Source organism: Lynx canadensis, chromosome A1 (assembly GCF_007474595.2).
Source record: "Lynx canadensis isolate LIC74 chromosome A1, mLynCan4.pri.v2, whole genome shotgun sequence".
In the NCBI taxonomy this organism is placed as follows: domain Eukaryota; kingdom Metazoa; phylum Chordata; class Mammalia; order Carnivora; family Felidae; genus Lynx; species Lynx canadensis.
Genome location: NC_044303.2, coordinates 57,749,297 through 57,763,489, shown reverse-complemented (window position 1 = coordinate 57,763,489; position 14,193 = coordinate 57,749,297).

Genomic DNA, 14,193 nt, shown 5'->3' with positions numbered 1-14,193 from the left:
CCAGCTTTAGATACGTCCAAAAAAAGAAGAGACCAAAAATCAAAGAGTTGAAAACAATGTTTTTGCTCTTGCTGTTGAAAATGCTATCATCTTCACACAAACATTCAATTAACAGCATGATGACAGCAGTTGAGGGGTATCTAGGTCCGGAAATAGAAACTGAAGTTCTATGTGTTCAGTTTAATAAGACTTTCAGAGTTTTAAAATAGTATTTCAAAGATAATATAGTTAACAGAAAAATCAAGTATGCTAACAGGGCTCACTCTCTGAAATTGAATATTTTTCCAGTTATTTTTTCCACTTAAAAACTTTAACTGTACGTTGATAGTAATTTTTGCATATGAAAAAGAAAAAAATACTTTAAAATGAAAGATTATATCAATTATTTCACCATAGTTAACATATTTTCCCTGATGCATATAGAAATCAGCAGGTAAAGTATAGACTTTGTCTCAAAGTTAAATGATAAAGCAAAAGACATAACATGAAATTTTTAAATAACAATTTCTCTCTCTGTCTTTCCCTCTCTATATGTATTTATGTATGTATGTATATGTATATAATATATGTTATCAGATACATAATATAATGTAATCAGAAATTTCACATACATTTCTTAGCGAATCATCTGAACTACAGGAAACATGGGTTTTAGATACTGATAGACCTTTGTTAAAACCTTGCCTCTAACATTTACTATATGTGTGACATTTGATGATTACTTAAGTTTTAGCCTTCTGTGTCTGATGAACAGGAGAAAATAATATCAAGCTTTCAAAGTTACTAAAATGACAAAAATAGATAATCTATGTAAAGTGGTTTTGAAAGCACCTAGCTTATGGGAAGTTCTCAAAAAAATGGCAGATGTGATAGTAGAACTAATTTACTGAATACATATATACTAAACAGTGTTCAAAGTAGTTCACAGAAATTGACTCACGTGATCATCACAATAACTGAGAACTTGTGACATTTCACTTCTTTTTACATGTATCTGAAGTAAAAACGAAAACCATCAACTCTTGCACAAAACCAAGGGTGTTGATACATTTCAGTCGTCTAGTCAATAATCACTGGCCTCAGCAAGAGAGGTAGTTACAAATTCTGGAGCCAGTATGCTTCAGTTCAAATTCCGGCATAGATACTCATTCAATGAAGAAGCTTAATTTTTTTAACCTCTTTTTATCTAATAAATTGCATGTAACAGAGTGATAAGTTATTATAGTCACAGTTCCTCAACATTTTGTGATTCATTATAGGTACTCAATAAGTGGTAATTATTATTACCAGTAGATGCTGGGAGCTGAGTTTGTTTATCAGCATATTACCATAAAGATATCCAATCTGGTAAAGCAAAGTAAGTATATTAGCAAATAACAGCACAACAAATTGATAATGGAAAATAATGTTTGAGAAACATGGGAGATACACATAAGAGAGTAGAAAGTTTTACTGAAGGGGCCAAGGTTAGGAATTATGATCTCAGGACAATTTTAGAAGCAAGAAAAATCACAGGGTTTGACAGAATCTGAAGTTGCTGGGGAACTTTATGTAGTTGGGAAGAGCAAAATAGAATGGAAATTTAGCAAGATACAAAGCTCATAGACACAGGAAAGAGCTAAATCTTGGGAATCCATATAGGATATATTGAAGACTATTCTTTTTTTTAAAATTTTTTTTTTCAACATTTATTTATTTTTTTTTGGGACAGAGAGAGACAGAGCATGAACGGGGGAGGGGCAGAGAGAGAGGGAGACACAGAATCGGAAACAGGCTCCAGGCTCCGAGCCATCAGCCCAGAGCCCGACGCGGGGCTCGAACCCACGGACCGCGAGATCGTGACCTGGCTGAAGTCGGACGCTTAACCGACTGCGCCACCCAGGCGCCCCAAGACTATTCTTATAGACATTTGTATGCCATTGATGTGTTTTAATGTAGGAAATTACATAATCATTATTTATGTTTTCAAAAATTTGTTTTTGATAAGAGAAGATACATTTTCAGAAACATGAATGGAGGAAGACTAATAATTGAGGCAGGGGAAAAGTTTGGATAAAATATAAGACCCTGGAATTTATCCATGAAACTAGTAATAGAAAGAATGAAAAATATATTTTAAATGGTGTGGCAGTAGAATCAAAAGTTCCTGGCCAATAATTGATGGCTGTGTTATGGTGAAGAGGAGTTCCTAAGATGGTCATCAAGTTTCTGATGGGTGAAAGCAGGTTGTATCACACACCTGTTAAGTTATTTGGGAGAAGCAGTTTAGAGGATAAATGTGTGCTGAGGCATACAGGTGTGGAGGTAGCTGGCTGCAATTGACTAAAGTCTGTAATTCAGGGGAAGAGTCTGCGTTGGAAATGTAGGTTTTTGAGTCATCTACAAAGAGAAAAGCCATAAACGAGGATGCAATCTTTTGTAAAGATAGGAAGAGAGAGAAGATAATTTACAATAATTGTGTGATGTTGGGATGGTGCTAAAATGCCACTGAAGTTCGTCCAAATTTAAATCTCCAGAATCAAAGAGTTCCCTCACTTGGGATTGTTCCCAACCTTGGATTGTACCTTTCTTAAATCTACCTGGCCTATGAAAAATACAGCTAGTCTTTAGAAAAATAGATAGAATATTTTCTTTTATTTTTTAAATGTTTCCACTGGTATTTAACATTTTGGCTTTAAATTTGAACTTTTTACAAAAGTGTTTTTGTTTGTCTGTATAACATTGCCTTGAAAATGAGATACATTTGCTAATTCGATTTCCAAGTATATTTTAACATTTAAGATGTATCTGAAAATTATGTGTAGCACAGCTGTCCCATAACTTTGATATGGACCTCAGATTGTGAGAATCGAGTGTTGGAATCAACAACAACTAAAAGAAATTGGGGAGATTGGGATAATCTAAAAATAAATCATGAGAAAAGTATAATCTGCTTGCTTATTTTTTTTAATCAGTTTAAATAGAAGCTGCTGAAGTCAGGTCTATCTTCCCCCTACAAAATGATGAGCTTTTTAAAGAACACTTCTCGGGGCGCCTGGGTGGCGCAGTCGGTTAAGCGTCCGACTTCAGCCAGGTCACGATCTCGCGGTCCGTGAGTTCGAGCCCCGCGTCGGGCTCTGGGCTGATGGCTCGGAGCCTGGAGCCTGTTTCCGATTCTGTGTCTCCCTCTCTCTCTGCCCCTCCCCCGTTCATGCTCTGTCTCTCTCTGTCCCAAAAATAAATAAACGTTGAAAAAAAAAATTTAAAGAACACTTCTCATGATTTAGCTATATTCTTATTACATTCATGTTCACAGTTGCTAGGGCATTGATCACCTGTGGCTATATAACAATAAACTTAACTGTTCCAGATCTTGAAGATGTATATCTGCTCTAGGCTATAAACTGCCACCTATCACAGAAATTGTTTCTAAACCCAAGCAAGTATCCTAAAATGCCATGTACATCCCATTAGGTGTTGATAATAGTTTTCCTTATCATCTATCACTTGTAAAGCCTCTACTATGCCCAGGCATTATACCATGCATGTACCATTCTCACAACAATTTTATCACATTTGTTTTATACATACTACAGATTAAAGTATGAGAGGTGAAACTAAAATTGCTTAAGGTTTCCATTTAGAAAGAGCCACACCAAAATATAAGTCCTGTTTCCAAATTCCAATAGATTTCCTTTATGCCTTTTACGTACTTCAAATGCCAATTATTTAAAATAAACTTTGTCCCTCTCAGTAGACGAAATAAAAGACACAGTTATTCACTCAATTATCAACCAGTAATCTGAGAATCTGAGGCAGCCTAAATACCTGCTTTTCTCTGTATTCTCAAATCTACTTTTTTTTGAGAGAGAGAGAGAAAGATACAAAGAAAGAAACAAAGAAAGAAACGAAAGAAAGAAAGAAAGAAAGAAAGAAAGAAAGAAAGAAAGAAAAGAGAAAGAGAGATTTTAAGCAGGTTCCACGCCCAGTGTGGAGCCCCACATGGGGATCAGTCTCACGACTGTGAGATCATGACCTGAGACTAAATCAAGAGTGAGAGGCTTAGCTGACCCAGGTGCCCCTCAAATCCACTTTATGAATGAAGTCATGATATTTTACGTGCTAGAACATGAGGGGCTTCCTTCCTTCCTTTTTTGACCTGCTATTTTGGGGCTAGAAGAGAGTTTTTGTCTTCTTTATTTTATTTCTATTTTAATTGCACTTATATTAAAATAATCTTTATAGAAAGTACCACTTCTTTTCTAAAATCAAGTGTTTATCTCTGTTGCCTTGAGTATATAGTCAAAATGCTTTTTGTGACAGTCAAATTCCACCATTTCTAGTACTGACATATCACTTGTCTTGACCCCCAAACCTACATGATCCAGTGTCACTAACTCCTTGGTTCATAATATAGTTTCATGACTTGAAGATCTTGTTTATGTTGTTTAATCTACCCAGAGTATGATTTCCCCATGTTTTCTATTTGTACATATCTATTTACATTTCAACTCAGGTTCTATCATCTGTGAAACTTTCCTTGCCTCATCCTTGGCTTCAGGGGGAAGTAACCACTCACTCTTTATTTACTTTATAAATATTTTAACATTTTTATAAAATATTTATATTTTAGTATCTGTCCCCACATAATTTATTATACATTCTTGAAAAAAATATTTCTTTCTGACTGACTCACATAATCTTTGGCTATGGAAACAATTAATTAGATGTTATTAAATGAATGAAAGAAGGTATCTTCATTCCAGGTTAATCTCTTTTTCATTATTCTTTCTATGGGAAAATTTATCAGTATTGTTTCTATTCCTTTGGAATAGATGTATACATTTTGGAAAATGTATAATTGCAAAATTATTTTTATGTTCTCAGAGGGAATGTCAAGATAAATGTCTTGAATTATTCTTCAAGAATTTTATGATATAGTTGAGATTTGGATATGTCTGTAACAAAATATGCCAAAACAAAGCTGATACACCTGGTGGCTAAATAAAATGATTATCAGTAGTAAAAATAATACATGTAGGTAATATGGTACAAGACAGATAGAAGTAAAAGTAGATTTGTTGGAGGTGTTACTATGTAAACTGTCTTGAAAAAACAGATTAGCCAGTTGGAGATGTAAAGGGAATAATACTGATCTAAGGATAAAGAAAGAAAAATCAGAACCAGGCAAGGAAAACAGATTGTCGGTAAGGAATGGAAAAAGATCTAGTAAGACTGCATAGGTGTCCAGTGAAGTGGAAGATGAGTTTAAAAAATTCTTTTTTTAATGTTTATTTATATATTTTTACGGTGGAAGGAGTAGAGAGAGAGAGAGAGAAGAGAGAGAGGGAAAATCTCAGATTCTACACTGTCAGCACAGAGCCTGACATGGGGCTCAATCCCATGAACCACGAGATCATGACCTGAGCTGTAATCAAGAATCAGATGATTAATTGACTGAGCCATCCAGGCACCCAAGTTTAAAAAGTTCTTAGGGTTAGTTTTGGAAAAGCTTATATTGTAGGCTGGGAAGTTTGGACTTAATTTTGAACATGTTTAGAAGCCATTAATAGTATTAGAACAAAACAGTGAAAAGATTGTGCTTTTGTTTTGAAATTAAACAATTTCATAACACTGAGTGGAGAAAATGAAATCGAGTGATCTGTTAGTTAACTATTATAGTAGACTAGGCAAGGATTATTAGAACTTAAGTGGCATAGTGAGAATAGTAATAAATAAGCAGAATAATTATAAAAATATTGAAATTTAATTGATATTTTGAATATACATTGAATATGAACAGTGAGAAAAGTAAAGATGCAGTGATTTTCAGCCTAACAGTTAGTTACTGATCACCTATAAGTGAGACACACTGTCATCTCAGAGATAGTAGATAATGCTACTCATCAGTGTCAGACAAATAAAAGAATGATGAGTTGAAATGAATGATAAATGGAAGTTTTAATATTTTGAGTTGTAATTTTAACCGGAAGCTCATGTCAAGTAAAAAAAAAGTGAGGTCACAGATAATCAGTTTGCATCCAGTACTTTTAACAGCACAACTACCCATTTCCTTAAATTTAATAGAAATTATAAAAGACATCATATGTGATGTTTTGTCAAAGAAAGTAAGAGTTAGGTTTTATATTGTATGTCCTTGATAGTAGATTTTAAGGTAAAATATATCAAAGTGTGAATGAAAATAATTATGAGAAACATGAAACCCTTTGTCTAAGAATTCCAAGATAACTAACTAGTTTAATAAGTATTGGCCTAGAAGAAACGATAAGGAGGTGAATGAAATACCATGGCATAAAAGTTTAAGAACTTTCCACAATGCTTCTTCACGAAGTGCTGCAAGTTTTAAGTCTCTATATTCCGTTTCTGTGATAAACTCTAAAACCACTATACTTTGCCCGGAGTTATCTTTAGGCCATCTATGTCTGATAAGCAAGTGATCTCCTCCCTCCACACATCTTACTTTACTGTTTTTGTCACCCATTTTGTAACCAAACTAAGTGTCTCTAACATGTAGCATCTCTGCCAAGTATTAGAATGTCAAACATACCTTTTTCAAATAGTGATAAAGTTTTCTAAGTGTTTGTTTTCTTGTGGTTTTACTCCATGACCCTCCATAATGGACTATTGATAAGGAAATGAGGTACCAGAAGACATATTCTATGTTTACGTCACTTGAGTCTGCACGTGAAATACACACATGAAATAACACATAGGTAGCTGAAATTCCATGTGGGACATCATATTTTGACATATTAATTGACATTTTTGGAGGATAATTCATACAAGTAATACTGTAGCTCACCATCCATTTACTCAAATATTATTTCAATGAGAAAGTAACAGGGTAGAACTAAAATACTGTACTTTAATTTTGAGTTTTAAAATATAAAGGCTTCATTCCCTTATAGACGTAATCATGTGGAACTAGAAGCTTTTTTGATTTGCAAGAGCTAAGCTCTAAGTATGGGGGGGGATGCCATGATATTAAAAACTTGATCTTGCAATATCAAGGGCAAGTTTATGATGGATTAAGGATACAGATACTTAACAGCTACACACCGAGTAGAGGCATTTTGACTTAACATATAATAATAATTCTTATGCTTCATATGCAGAAAAGAAAAGCTAAAAATGGCAAATTTTAATTAAGAGGTTTGAAGTAATATTTGAAATTTTCAAGTCTTTGAAGCCTGGGAGGAGGATGCTTCTATTCTTGCTTATAAAATTTTAAAATTAATTCAGTTGAGTGAATATGAAAGAATAAAACAGCAACAAAACAACTCCAAGAAACTCTCTTCTTCAAAAACGTAAGTCTTTGAAATACTTTGCTGTTTTACATTAAATCATAAACTGCAAGCCCCAAATAAACTGACTGATGAGAATGCGAAAGCATCTCCCTCTGGTTCAAAAGCCAATCAAAATTATTCCCGCTTCTCTTGGAGCCAATGAAAATTCTCAATGGCTGTGTTCTATAACATATATAAGATCTGTTCCAGCACTGAGAGAGGCAGTCCCTTGACCAACAAATTTAATAAATTCTGTTTTGCCTTAATTAGTTTCACTATCTTTCTTTAAAACATTTTAATTTTAAGTAATCTCTACACCCAACCTGGGGCTCAAACTCACAACCTTGAGATCAAGAGTGGCACGTTGCAGAGAGTGAGCTAGCCAGGTGTCCCTAGTTTCATTATCTTGAAGTCATCTTGAATCTCTCAGGCAAACTCAGTCACACATTTCTCTAGATAGGCTGTAGTCAATATTTTAAATGCTTCTGTTACATTTACTACACAGTAACCACAGTATCATTGCGATATTATGATTATATATTATATCTTTGATCCCTTATTCAACCTAAAATAATATAAATTAATATAAATAATAATATTAGCATGCATATAAATGTAAGTCTATATCTAACATATTTCTGGACACATATAATAAACTAATATTTGTTAAAACATTCATGTCCTTATAGGGATACATTGCAAGGGAAGAAAAGAGAGCTGATAACTTTGGGGTAGTATCTCCACCTTCATGTGGAGGAATGGGACAAGAGTATGGTGTCGCAGGGGCGCTGGGTGGCTCAGTCAGTTCAGCGTCCGACTTTGGCTCAGATCATGATCTCACAGCTCGTGAGTTCGAGCCCCGCGTCGGGCTCTGTGCTGACAGCTCAGAGCCTGGAGCCTGCTTATGATTCTGTGTCTCCCTCTCTGTCTATCCCTCCTCCGCTCATGCTCTGTCTCTCTCTGTCTCAAAAATAAATAATAAAAAAAAAAAGAGTATAGCGTCATCAAAGGTGAAGGAACGTGCCAAGGACCATGTGGCCAATTATGACAGTAAGTCTAAAGATAAATCAAATACCATGAAAACCATCTGATTTGGGAAACTCTTGGTGGTAATTTTGAGGGAGTGTTTCTTGTAGACTCATTTGGAAAAGCGGAAATACAACTGATGGATGAGTGGAGTTAGTCTAGGACAGTATATATATATATAGTTACAAATATATGTAGTTGTATATATAGTTACAAATATATATAGTTACATATAGTTACATATATAGTTATGTATGGAGTTTTATATATATATATATATATATAGTTATATATGTATATAAATAGTTCTACACTCTTTTTTTATCTCCCTTTCTTCCCTAACACATATATATATATATGTGTATATGTGTATATATATATATATATATATATGTATATATAAGTGTTAGGGAAGAAAGGGAGATAAAAAAAAGAGTGTAAATGAACTATTTTATTATTAAAATGTATTGAGAGGACCCCCTTTTTTTTATAAATGGGGAAACTAATAAAGAGGCTAGGAGCACCCAGTTTAATCCAGGAAAACAATTCCTTAAGCAAGAAGCAAAAGCAGAAAACAGGGCAGGAAGAAGCAATTTTTTTCTGGTAGATGTGACCAAGTGAGTAACTTCTGGCTAATGAGGGGCAAAGATCAGAAGTAGGACTTCAAGGATGTCTCCTTGAAAGGATAGGGCCATAATCATCTCCCTCTTTCCTGTTGATAAGTTGAGGCTCTGTCACAAAGGACAAAGGCAAATATTATAATAGGTTTGACAACAAACAGCCTCTGCAAAATCTACACCTTTGCTCTTCACATTTCCACATATATTCCTTTTCTGATAAACAGAACTGACTTACAATATTAATTGAACCAAAGGAATAATTTCCCCAAACCTCCCTGAGAACAAACTTGGCACAAATGAGTGTCAATGTTATCTTCCCCATCAGGTATGGGTGTGGGATATGGTACATCCTAAGATCAACTGATAAACTAAAAGTTCAGGTATCTATCCTCATATACCCAATACAGTAAATCAGAAAGGGAAAATGATAATTAGAATTAAAAAAAAAAAAAAAACTTTTGTTTGGAAACAAAGAATTGGAAAATCACAGTGGTCAGTGCTTTTAGCAGTAATAAGACCCTGCCAGCAGGAATGTGGCAACAGAATGAGGTGCTCAGCTTGTCTTACAGTCTCTGATTAAGCTCTCTGAGGACTGACTCTCCTGTCTTTTGTTGCTGGCTTTGTCTTCTTGGAAGCTACTCCTTGACCACCGTTTTCCGTGGTCACATCTGAGGTAGTCTTTGGGAACTATATGCTTCCTGGACATAGAGCTTTGGGCAGCATGGGGACTACTTTGTGAGTTGTACAAACCAAATACAAGTTCCTTTGTTAGTATAGTTACCTCACTATCTCCGAAGGAAAAGAGTGTCTCTTTATTACCTTCAATCAATTCCATGGGGAAGTTACCACACCCAAAGACCTGAACCTTGAATACTCCTGTCTTTTAAATGCAGTCTTCTGTGCCCTGCTCCCTTCTCCTCTCTTCAAATGAATGACAGCTCTCATAAAGCCTTGGAGGGAACATGGCACATTTTATCTGATTTAGTTGGAGTGCTAGTTCCCATTGTCTTTCCACAAACATTTGACAGAAAGCAAGCAGAAGCCCAGAAGCAAAATAAAACCGTGCCTCCAGTCTTGACTTCTACTTAACGTGCAGTTCTGCAGCCACTTTTCATTACTGCTTCAGCACTTTGCAGTATGGCTGCAATTGGTTTTTAAGCCATAGAATGCTCCAAATCATGTAACTTTTGGGCAACTTAGGTTGCAGTCCTCAGGACTTCTGTAGCCATGTACTTTTCTATCTTCACTTAAGAGAAAACACATCTAGGTTTTTTGAAATATCCCTTTCTTTGGTATCTTTCTAAAAGCCTTGGGAAACACCCTAAACATGCCAATATTATTAATTTTTCCTTCTATTTCCCTGACTGCCTGAGCACATTGTCTGCCTTCCAGCTTACAGCAGGAAAAAATCTGATGATTTTGCCACCCCGTACTGTGCATCAGACATTTTCTAACCGTAGTATCTGAACCCTTGCCACCCACCTCCTGCTTACCTCCACCAAGCCAAAACATTCTTTTTTGTTTTGTTATTAAATTAATTCATTGGAAATATATACACTTTTTTTTTCTTTTAGGTTGCAACTGTAATGTACATACAGATTATCTGGGGAGCCTGTTAAAATTCAAGTTCTGAATCAGAAGTTCCGGTGTGAGCCCCGAGACCTGTAATGTCTAACAAATTCCCAGCTGATACCGTACTGCTATTATAGGACCCCACTTTTAATTGGAAGATCAGTGTGCCACACTACTTGTATCTAATTACTTTCTTTATCAGTATTCTCAATTTAAGAGAGCTTAATTTTCTCTTGCCAGTTCAAGTAAAAGAGAATGCAAATTTGAAGCATTCTCCCAGGGTGATGTGGAGGACTGTTTCAACAGATGATCATCTGATGCCTCAAGAAGAGATCTCAAACCTCCATAGCACTTGGTCATAGAAGTTGTTGCCTTTGCAGAAAGATCAGGCAGAATATTACATTTGGCAACATGAATACTGCTTCCAGACCTTGTGCCTCTTCAAAAACCAAGCTGCTACCGTTGTCTCTGGCTTCTAAACATCACCTCTGCCATAATCTATAACAGTAAAATGGATTTTCCGCTCCCTGTGCCTCTCAGTGCATAACTAATAATGAATCCCAGTTTTCATGGGAGTGCATCTGATTGGCAAAGCTTAACTAGCTCATCTTCCTAGACTAAACAGCCACAGCCCTGATTGCAAAACAAAATAAAACAAAACAAAACAACAACAACAACAACAACAACAACAACAAAACAGTATGAAATACAGTTTTTACCCTTCTACTTTCCTCCCACTAGGAGATTGGCATGGAAGTGTGATAGTTCATAATATTAAGCCATCACAGGCAAGTTTTTCAAGGGATAGATAATGTTCTATAGTTGCTTAAATGGTTAATATAAGAAAAAATATGAGAAAAAGTAAAGTGGATTGATATGCAGATAATCCATGAAGTAATATAAAAAGGTAGTTTTAAAAGTCAAACTGATAAATATGTATTTACAAATCAAAAAGAAAAAAAGGTAAAAGAACAATGAATTATTTTTAATCAAAGGAGCTATTTAAGGAAAAGTAGTAAATAGATTTCTTACCTAAATACAACAGGTTAAAGGATGTTTCCCCTATGACAACATATTGTCAATTAAGGTTTTAAAACTAAAACATTACTAACTAAATCTCTAGAGTTACAGTTTTTATCAGCTTGGGTTAAATAAATGATCTAGATTCAAATCTTGAGATGTCTGAAAATATTAAACATTTATTTTATATACCCGATAGTAGCAACCAAAATTTGCATATCTTCACCCAGAGAAGAGGAACTATGAAAAGCCAGTAGTTTTATGATAGTTATTCACAAGCATATGCCAAGAGGTTTGAGCCCAAAAAGATTATACATGTAGAACAGAAATGTATCGTAACATTCAACATTTTGACGTGTTTTCTTTTCATTTTTTTTCTGCTTTTGGTTTACGATTTTACAAACATACATTGCTTCATTTGATCAAGGGAATGTCACTGAAACTGACAGTAAAACCAAACTGTTAATTGTTCTGATTTGCTACTAATTAATATATTTATCAAATAATATAGTTGAAAATTTGGACAGTAGTTTTGGGATTTAAACATTTTATAAATTCCCTTTATGTCATAGTCATATTTTATTTTTATAGAACCAGCTGCATACTGTTTACTACCTAAGCTGAATACTTCAACTGTGAGGTTTCTGCATACTTTACTGATTGAAATGAATACATTAGTAGTTGAATTTGCATATACACTGATTGCCCTGAATATTCTGCAAGTGTATATGTTGTTAAGTACAAAAAAAATATCTAAGCAGTTACTTCTATTAAGGAGATTTAATAAAGCCCATGACATAAAATTAACCTGGACATGAAGATTTGATGAGATTCTTTATTACTATTCTCTCACTCTGTTATTAATAGGTGAGATTATTCTTTAAAGCCTTTCAGTAGTAGTATTGGTCACTTTAAAATAAAACTGTTGTTTTGATGATCTGTTGTTTTTATTTTATGATGGGTGCATGATTGTTTCAAAAAAAAGAAAAAAAGAAAGAAAAAAACTCATTAGCAATACATCTTCTTTTGTGATAGTGATATAATGGAGATATAAGGTCTATTATTTTATATCTTTTTTTAATGTTTATTTTTGAGAGAAAGAGACAGAGAGAGAGCACAAACAGGGGAGGGGCAGAGAGAGAGGGAGACACAGAATATGAAGCAGGCTACAGGCTACAGGCTGTGAGCTGTCAGCACAGAGCCCAATGCAGGGCTCAAAGTCACAAATGGTGAAATCATGACATGAGCCAAAGTTGGATGCTCACCCGATTGAGTCACCCAGGCGCCCAAACTTTATATCTTTTATATAATACAATTTAACTGAGATATTTATTAATGTAATTTCTATGAACATATGACATGGAGGAATGAAAATAATATTAATTTAGTTTGTACTATATGCCAAGTGACCAAAAATATGTTTTGCTTTCATTCTTTCAGCAGCTGCCATCATTTCACAGATAAGGAGACTCTCAGAGATGTTTATATAAAGCCCATGAAGATTACATTCCAACTAAGTAGTACATCTTGAACTATAATCTGGAATCATCCAAATTAAAATCCTCTGTTTTCTAGTGTATTATTTATGCCCTAGATTAAAAGAGAGTCTTAGAGTCAAAACTGTCACTTACTAGGTTTGTGTTATTGAACAAATCATTTACCGTGTGTCTATCTCTGAAATTGAGATAATATTTACTGTTCACACCTCACTTAATTTCTTAAGGGGCATGAAATAAAGAAAGTTGATACTTTTTGAAAATCATAAAGCACTCTATTATTTTAAGGTATCTTGAATATGTTTAGTAGTCAATTAATTTATGTCATAATATAAAAACATGTTTTTAGTGAGAAAATACCTACTAAGAATCAGGAGTAGGAGAACTTACCATGTTCACCAGTATCATTGTATAATTTAAGGACAGGGAAGCAATGATTCACTTGCAGAAGGATGTTCCCATGTTTACCATGATCCTTGGCATGGTTTCCTTCTCGTATTCTGTTTCCTTAATTTGAAAGATCCTTTTGCCCTTATGCCTTGCAAACCCCAATTATTCTTTCTGTTTGTGTCCCCTTACTCCCTGAAGAGACTTTTCTGATCAGTTCTCAATCTGTATTACATCCCTGTTGCTGAAGTACTTTGTGCATATACCATCATGGCATTGATGAAACTTTCACATGATTGCTATTCTCTCTGTCTGTAAATCTTGCCAGTTGGAGCATCTCTGGTACATTGTAAATGCCAAAAAGTATTACCTGAATTAGTGGAAGAGTTACTATCTCTACTATAATATAGCTATAATTAGGTGGTGTTTGTTATTGTTTAACTTTATGGTATAACACATAACAAAAAACACATAACATGAAACCTACACTCTTAAAATTTTTTGGTGTTCAGTACAGTACTGTTAACTATTAGTTCAATGCTGTATGGCATATCTCTAGAACCTTTTCATTATGCATAACTGAATTTTTATACCTTAAAAATTTTTGTGAAGAAAATAATTTGTGAGTGAGAAAATGGAGCATATTGGATAAATCAGATTTTTAAAAATATTTTTCTTTAGAAAAATATTTGCTATAATACTGTGCAATATTATAACTGAATATGTATCACAAATCAGTATCATATATATGCATTCATATATGTGTGTATATATGTATATATATAT